This window comes from Nipponia nippon, unplaced genomic scaffold (assembly GCF_047370975.1).
Source record: "Nipponia nippon isolate SJK-2023a ecotype South Korea unplaced genomic scaffold, ASM4737097v1 scaffold_14, whole genome shotgun sequence".
NCBI classification, from domain to species: Eukaryota; Metazoa; Chordata; class Aves; order Pelecaniformes; family Threskiornithidae; genus Nipponia; species Nipponia nippon.
In genome coordinates this window covers 10,904,301-10,911,821 of record NW_028262330.1, presented here as the reverse complement: position 1 = coordinate 10,911,821, position 7,521 = coordinate 10,904,301, and the positions used below count along the sequence as shown (strand labels likewise).

General features: G+C 44.6%; 1 long non-coding RNA gene across 1 annotated transcript in view; it reads right to left on the bottom strand.

Annotated features, from left to right (window-relative positions):
- Nucleotides 1-1,434: 1,434 nt before the first annotated feature.
- The window catches only part of LOC148056470 (uncharacterized), a 98,069-nt gene continuing 91,982 nt past the window's right edge, over nt 1,435-7,521 (bottom strand). The window contains exon 5 of the long non-coding RNA XR_015703321.1: nt 1,435-2,204. This is a non-coding gene — a long non-coding RNA (uncharacterized LOC148056470). The remainder of the gene's footprint in view (nt 2,205-7,521) is intronic.

The following is a 7,521-nucleotide window of genomic DNA, read 5'->3' as shown; positions in this document are numbered from 1 at the left end:
AACAGGCTAGATTACAGAAGAATAAAGCCTGAACTGATTCAAGACATGTAACTTGATTTTAAAATGTCCACACTAGTGGGATTTGTGTTGATTTACCTGTGTACGTTTCTAAACCGAGTTAAGTGGCTGCACAAATGGCCCAGAGATGTCCCCTAAAAGGGGCTCCCAGGAGATGCAGTGATGCAAGGAGCCTGTTGAGCCGCTTTTCTGCGTGGATGCGCTTCTTGTCTCTGAGCAGGTGAAAGAATCAATATGAAGCTAAGTGAACGTCATGGTTTAACCCCAGCCGACAACTAAGCCCCACCCAGCCGCTCACTCACTCCCCCGGTGGGATGGGGGAGAGAATCAGAAGAGTAAAAGTGAGAAAACTCGTAGGTTGAGATAGCAACAGTTTAATAGGGACAGCAAAAGCTGCGCGCACAAGCAAAGCAAAACAAGGAATTCATTCCCTCCTTCCCATCAGCAGGCAGGTGCTCAGCCATCCCCAGGATAGCAGGGCTCTGTCACGTGTAACGGTGACTTGGGAAGACAAACGCCATCGCTCCCAATGTCCCCCCCCAGTTTTACATGCTGAGCGTGACGTCATATGGTGTGGGACAGCCCTGGGGTCAGCTGGGGTCAGCTGTCCCAGCCATGTCCCCTCCCAGCTCCTTGTGCCCCCCAGCCTCCTTGCTGGTGGAGGTGGGGGGGGGGGTGGGGGGGGCAGGTAAGAGGCAGAAAAGGCCTTGACTCAGTGTCAGCACTGCTCAGCAGGAATGAAACCATCCCTGTGTTATCAACACTGCTTCCAGCACAGATCCAAAACATAGCCCCATACCAGCTGCTGTGAAGAAAATTAACCTTACCCCAGCCAAAACCAGCACAATGAATTAATCTGTATCTGGAATTCTTTAATAGATAACAAGGTTTTCAGAAAATTCAGTCCCCGGTTCATTAGTTCTTCTGGAAATTCTCATCTAAGCTGGTAAGAAACAAATAAAATGCCTAATTCACTTCTAGATCAGCCTGTTTTTATTAAACCACCTCTTGTGTTACACTGCGACACACAGGCAGCTCAGCTGCTAGCGTGCATAGTGTCAGGGGTTGTTGGATTAATCGATGACAAAACCAGACGAGACCACTGTGATTTTCACTTCTGACCCCCTGGATAACGCAAGCCACAAGACTTCCCAGAACTGATTCCTTCTAAAACTAGAGCAGATATTCTAGGAAAAGAAAAACATGTCAAAATGTCCAATGAAACAGAAAGCTTCATGTTTCTTGGTGCGCTGTTGTGAGTGGTTAATTGCTCTCACTGCTGAAAATGTGGTTTATGTCTAGTCTGAGTTTACCTACCTTCAGTATCTCTCTACTGCTTTTCAGTGCATGTTCGTTTGCTGGACTGAAGTCAGCCTTTCTGTTGTGTTTATGTTTCTCTCCACCAGGGTGTTCAAAGTCTCCCCATCACCTTCCTCTCTGTTAGATGATGCAAACTGTCTCCTTCAGTCTCCGCTGGGTAGATGTGTTTTCCAGTCATTTAACAATTCTTCAAACCTTTTTCTCAATTCGCTCCAATTTATCAACATCTTCCTCAAACTACCAAAGTCACAACTGGAAAGTGCAGGAGGAGCACCTTCCTCCTTGTCTCAAATAGTCCTCTTTTTATACACCCAAAGACAACATTTACCTTCTTTGCCACTTGGCTGATGGTTCCCAGAGTTTTACTCATCTTTTTCAGAGTCACCAGCTCCCAGGATACAGCCCAGCTCTACATGGCTCCTATTAAAACACATTGCTTGCTTTCATCCAGGTTACTAATGGGATCCAAATCATTCTGCACTGGTGATCTGTCTTTTATTTCAGTTATCTCTTCTTCAGATTTTGTGCTCATCTCAAAGATAGATCCATGATAACTCCGGGACTCCATATCTACTCACTGACGAATTCCCATTTAAAACTGGAGACTGTAGCAGTTTCTTATCCATTTCAGAGGTGCCTAATTGGTTTTCTATCATTCCAGTCTTGTGTAAGAAGTTATTCACAGCCAAGGCAATACTTTCACAGGACCGCAGGGTGATTCAGGTTGGAAGGGGCCTCAGAGGTCACCTTGTCCAACCTGCTCCTCAAAGCAGGGTCAGCCATGAGATTGGACCAGGATCCTCAGGCCTCTCCAGAAGTTTATCACATCAGTACTATTACAGTTATCAACACAACTTGTAATCTTCCTGAAAAAAAAAAAAAAGCTAATTAGACAAGAACTATATTCTATAAGCCCATGTTGATTGACACTACTTACATTAATCCCTTTAATTCTTTACTAATTATATGCCCTATCAGCAATTCCATTATTTCGTCTAGGATTAATGTCAGGCAGAAAAATCCATAGTTATGTGAGCCACTTTGTTTATCCCTTAAAAAATAATGGCACAAAACTAAACTACTTCTACATAGCTGTAACTTGCTCGTATTTATTATGTCTAATTAAGAGCTGCTATACAATATTCTTTCAATATAAAAGGTGTCTTATTGTTAAAGGACATGATCATATAATCTCCCTTTTCCCCGTAAGAAACAGAACTATTTACTGAACTCTTCAAAATTCTGTACAATATTACTAACAACACTATCATTTTCATGTAGCACTGATCTATTGTAAACATAATTATATCACTCAAGAAATAGAGCTGCATTTCTATGGGGATTTCATTTTGAAAGCCATATGTTGGAGCCTTGTGCTGCAAATACTAAAAATGTGCTTGGAATTCCTAAAATTATACTTGAAAATATCCAGACACAAAAACAATCGCATCTCACATAGAAGAAATTCTATATTAGGCCTCATTTTTACAGATCAAGGGGAACTGATGACAGAATGTAAAAATATAGTAGCAGCTTAGGTACAAGAGACTGATTTGATTACATTTGTTATGTGCAAATAGAATAAAGTCCAAACGAGTAATGTATCTACTTGATGATTTAAAATGCCAGCTTAACAAAGCTGAAAATAATTACAAAGCAAAACAATTGGGAGAAAGAATTTGAGCAGGAATCTGTGAATGATAATTGGGAACTGTTCAAGACCATTTTACTGCCTACGCAGAGGAACCACAATCCCACGGAAAAGAAAGAAGGCTGTGCTGGCTAAAAGCTGCTCTGGCTTGGAGGGCAAGCGAAAGCCAAATCATAAAGTAATAAATAAATGGGAAATTATTCCCATGGAAGACAAGAAACATTAATGGCAATGAATATAAGTCAGCAGCAAGGCATTCCACAAAATTGGTAAGGGATGTCACGCACAGATTGAAGAGAAATAAAGATACTGGGGACAAAAGAGGAAATGAAGGTTTTCTCTTTTGTGTGCAGAAGGTCAAAGATTCAGATCAGTAAGCAGCAAACATGCTGCAACAGGCAACACAAGTGAAACCTTCTGCTGGCACGCTCAGTTCTGCTGCGGCTGGATCAGGTAGCCCCAGCAATCCTCTTCCATGCTGGAGTCATCCCTGTCTGTGACACAGGCATTATCTGAAAAGGCAAAAGGAGTAGCAAGTTGCCCCAAATGGGGTTGAAGACCATGTGTTTCCTCAGCTGCCCACTCTCCTGGGCTGTAGTGGCATGGAGAAGGCAACAGGCTGGCAAGAGCAGGGCCACAAGCAGAGGCAGAAATGACGGAGGAACGAGCCATCGCAGGCTGCTCTTCCAGACGGGCCACTGTGGTGGCTATGGCACGCACTGGGTGCCTCTGTATTGTTAGCAGCAGGACCCTGGGGTAGGGTTTTTCCCAACCAAAAACTGCTAGGCATCTTCTAGAGCTAAAAAACTCCATCGCCGTCTCCAGCTCTTTCCAGCTAACCTTTGACCTATGTCTGCACAAGTTCTGGATAATGCATCAGCATTGTGCTGTGCTATATTTGTCCATCCAATCCACCTCCAGAAAAACAAAGGACCAAGAACAAGTGCCATGGAGCTGGTCCAAGGCTTCAGAACAACAGCATATAGAGCCGGCAGAGCCATTCCCAAAACAATCGTTCCAGGCAGCAAACACTTCACAGCAGGCCGCATGTGAATGCTCCAAAGCCTCCCCAACCACCACGTCTGCCAGGTTTTCCCTACCCAAATACCAAAGTACATGATGACAATGAGATCTCAATATAGAGTATATTGGGTGGCAGGGAAGCAGCAAAGACCTCTTTGAGAATAAAGGCAGTTACAAAGGCCAGGAGTCAGTAGACAGTCCTGGAGAGACCCAGAACGTCCAAAGGTCCAACACAAAACACTTAAGTGCATGTCTACATTCAGTAAGTGTCTCCCAGCATCACATGTGGAGTCTGAGCCAGCTCATGAGGTCAGGAGAAAACTTTCTGGGGCAGGTTGTCCCACTGTTGCTGCTCTGGGGTCTCTTCTGCCTTGCTCACAGCACAAAAGACACTGGCTGAACCAAACCCTAAAGGTTTGTCCAACAACAGTACCATCAAAAAAAAAAATAATGAGGACCCATGGTCCTAGTGAAGCAAACCCAAATGCTATGTTAATCTTCTGTCGGATGCCTCCCCAAAGGTAAGGGTACTCCTGAGCACTGCAATAACCAGATGATACACAACAAAACAGTTATTAGGCTGCTCGGGTTCGTATGACAGCCTAGAGGGGTCATGCAAAGACTTTCCTGTATGTTCTCCCTCCAGCCCAGGATGCACAGGATGATCTGCTTTCACACAGTGAAACAGGAGAGACACAAACAGCTCTTCCACAAAAGCATGCCAGCTGCTCTCTACAGACACAGCAAATAACTCGCTCATGGGTGAGAAGATGCTCCTGCAGCAATGACTTCTTTGCAAAGCAAGGTGGTCAAGGAAAGGCTCTTAAGGGTTAAATTCCCTCCCTGTCTCCTCCTTTTCCCCTCCCGCCTCCCTCCTCCCCACTCCAGCAAAGGATCCTTGTGAAAGAATCTGTATTCGATATGCACCAAGAGAGACTCTGGTCTGGGCTTTTTAATAAAGAGCAATTCCTTTGCATTCTCAGGTGTCCCTTAAAATCAAGCTCTGATATTTCTGCTGCATTATTACCACGGTCTGTAGATGTCTTCAGACTCAGAAAAGCCATTTGCTCTGCAGGTATGCTTTGCCCCTGCAGTGCCGAACAGTTTCTCTCTGTTAAGAAAAGCACCTCTAGAGAAATTGGTACTTGGAGCCAATTAATGGACCTCTTCCACCTTCTGTCTTGCCAGTTTTTCTTGGCAACAGCGTCCAATCCCTGTGGCTGAGACACCGGTCGTTACAACGTGCCATTAAAAAGTGAAACTGGGGAAATAGCATGTGTAACCTCAGCAAAAAGGAGGTGCCTGAAACATTGCTGGCCTTACTTTTTTCTAACCTGTGCGCCATTCTTAATGATGCACTTCATGATTCAGCTTTTGTGGCGCCACTAATTAACTCCGGAGAGCATAAGAGCTGCATGGCACAGAGATAAATTTAACTCTAAAGATGAGCAAAATCCCCATAATTACAAGTAGGGGAGAAAGGTGTTCCTGGAACCACAAGGAAATGGGGAGAGGATACCTGGCTCCCAAAGGTGCAACTGCTCAGCAACACCTCTGACCGGGGGGCCAGCTCTAGCTAACCACATAAAACTGGGACTTTAACAACCACCTGGGATCTGGGCTGAGAAAGAGCCATTCTGTACAGCCCAAAGTGAAGGTTCAAGCTCTTCAGCATCTCAGCCAAAATCCCCATAGACCTTCCTGGGCTGAGAAGAAAAGACTGCATTAAAGTCTCCAAATTACTGCCTTAGAAAATCCCTTCTATTTCTCCGAGCAGACAGAATGAAGGCGGGGGCAGAGTTTAGGTCCGGATTAAGTTTAAATGCAGGGCTTGGAATCAAGGGATCATGTTTGGGTTCAGATTCACAGATTCTTATCTCTTCAGATATGATAGGCTGACCTCCTGCATCGTCCAGGTCACACAGTTGCAATTAAAAAAAAAAATTCTGTATCGAGTCCCTTAGCTTCTGTTTGAGCTACAGAGTATTTCTGAGGAAGACACGCATTCTTGATTTGAAGAGATCAAACCATGGAGAATCCATCACATACCCCGGTAAACTGTTCCAGAGGTTAATTACTCTCACTGTTAAAAATTTGTACCTTATTTCCAATTTGAATTTTTCTGGCTTCAGTTTCCAGCCATTGGACCTTGTCATGCCTTTGAGTGCTCAATTAAAGAACGCTAAAGCATCAGATACCGTTTCCATCTGTCAGTGCTTAAACACAGAAATCTCAGTAGCTGGTTCTCATGAGGTTTTTGGCAGGATCTGAACCACCAACAGTAATTTTTCTGTCTGTCTTCAGATCTGACTTGGAAGCCAAGTCAAAAGGGTGAATGTAATTAATTTTTAATAATTAGCGATTCTTCAGAGAGCTGGGCAATAAATAGATCTGATTGGAAAAACCCTCAAGAATCTTGTTTTTATCAGAATTCACCATTTTCTCCAGTGAAATGTTTTATTGGAAGAGTTCAGCTTCAAAGGACGGCAGCGAAGGCTTCGCTGCAACCTGCGAGCTGACCAGGTTCTGCCCCTAAGCACGTCCCGGAGCCCGGACCATGGCATTCGCACTCAGCACCTCGCAGCGAGCCGGCTGCATGAAGTGGCTGCGACAGGACCGGCTCGTGGCAAAATGAAACTGCAGTTCCTCTGGGAGCTGGATCGCAACCGAAACAACCATCCCTACCATGACAGCAGTGGAAATGAACCCAAACACATCCCAAACAGCTCTGGAAATTAACCCCAACACATCCCATGAGAGTGTTGGGAGGGTTTTCCTCCTCCCACCTCCCTCTCCCAAGGAGCAAATCAAGTTTTTGACAAGCAGCTGGCAAAAATAATCTATATGTTCAAACAAGTATCAGGTGACATCACACCCCAGTGCTATGGGACAGGCACCCTCCTTGGTAACTGTCCCATACCTGCTCAGTACCTGCCCAAATGAAGATATGGTGATGCTTCCACCAACAGGACTTTTTCTCTCTCTGAAGAGCCACAAACAGCTTTCAGACAACAAAAATGGGTGTCGAAGGAGACCTAGGCAAGACTCTCAAATTCAGACTGCCTGAATCTGAACGGATGGAGCAGTCAATGACTGCTTCCGAGTGCCCTTTAGATGGATGGGTGGGAAATGAGGACTTGTGATGGAACCAGACTTGCAATTGCATTTCTGGAGCTACTGCCACACCTCCTGCATGCAAGATGTTACTTCATTGCTACTCTGATACACTGTTCACGAGCCAGCTATTAGGATGAACTATGCTTTCTGCAGAATGGCACTTGCCTGCTTGAGGCAATGGTGTGATATTCTGCCATTGAATTAATTTGCCATATGACAGGCAAACAGAGTACTTGAACATGCCTGGAGCCCAGTGATTTTCACTTGCTTTCACAAGGGACATTTCCTCTATGCATGCAGCCTCCATTATGATCAGGGAAAAAAGGAACCAAGTTTATCTCCTAGAAAAATATTTATTTGCTGGCCTATCAGCAAAGGGTCACTTTGGGTTT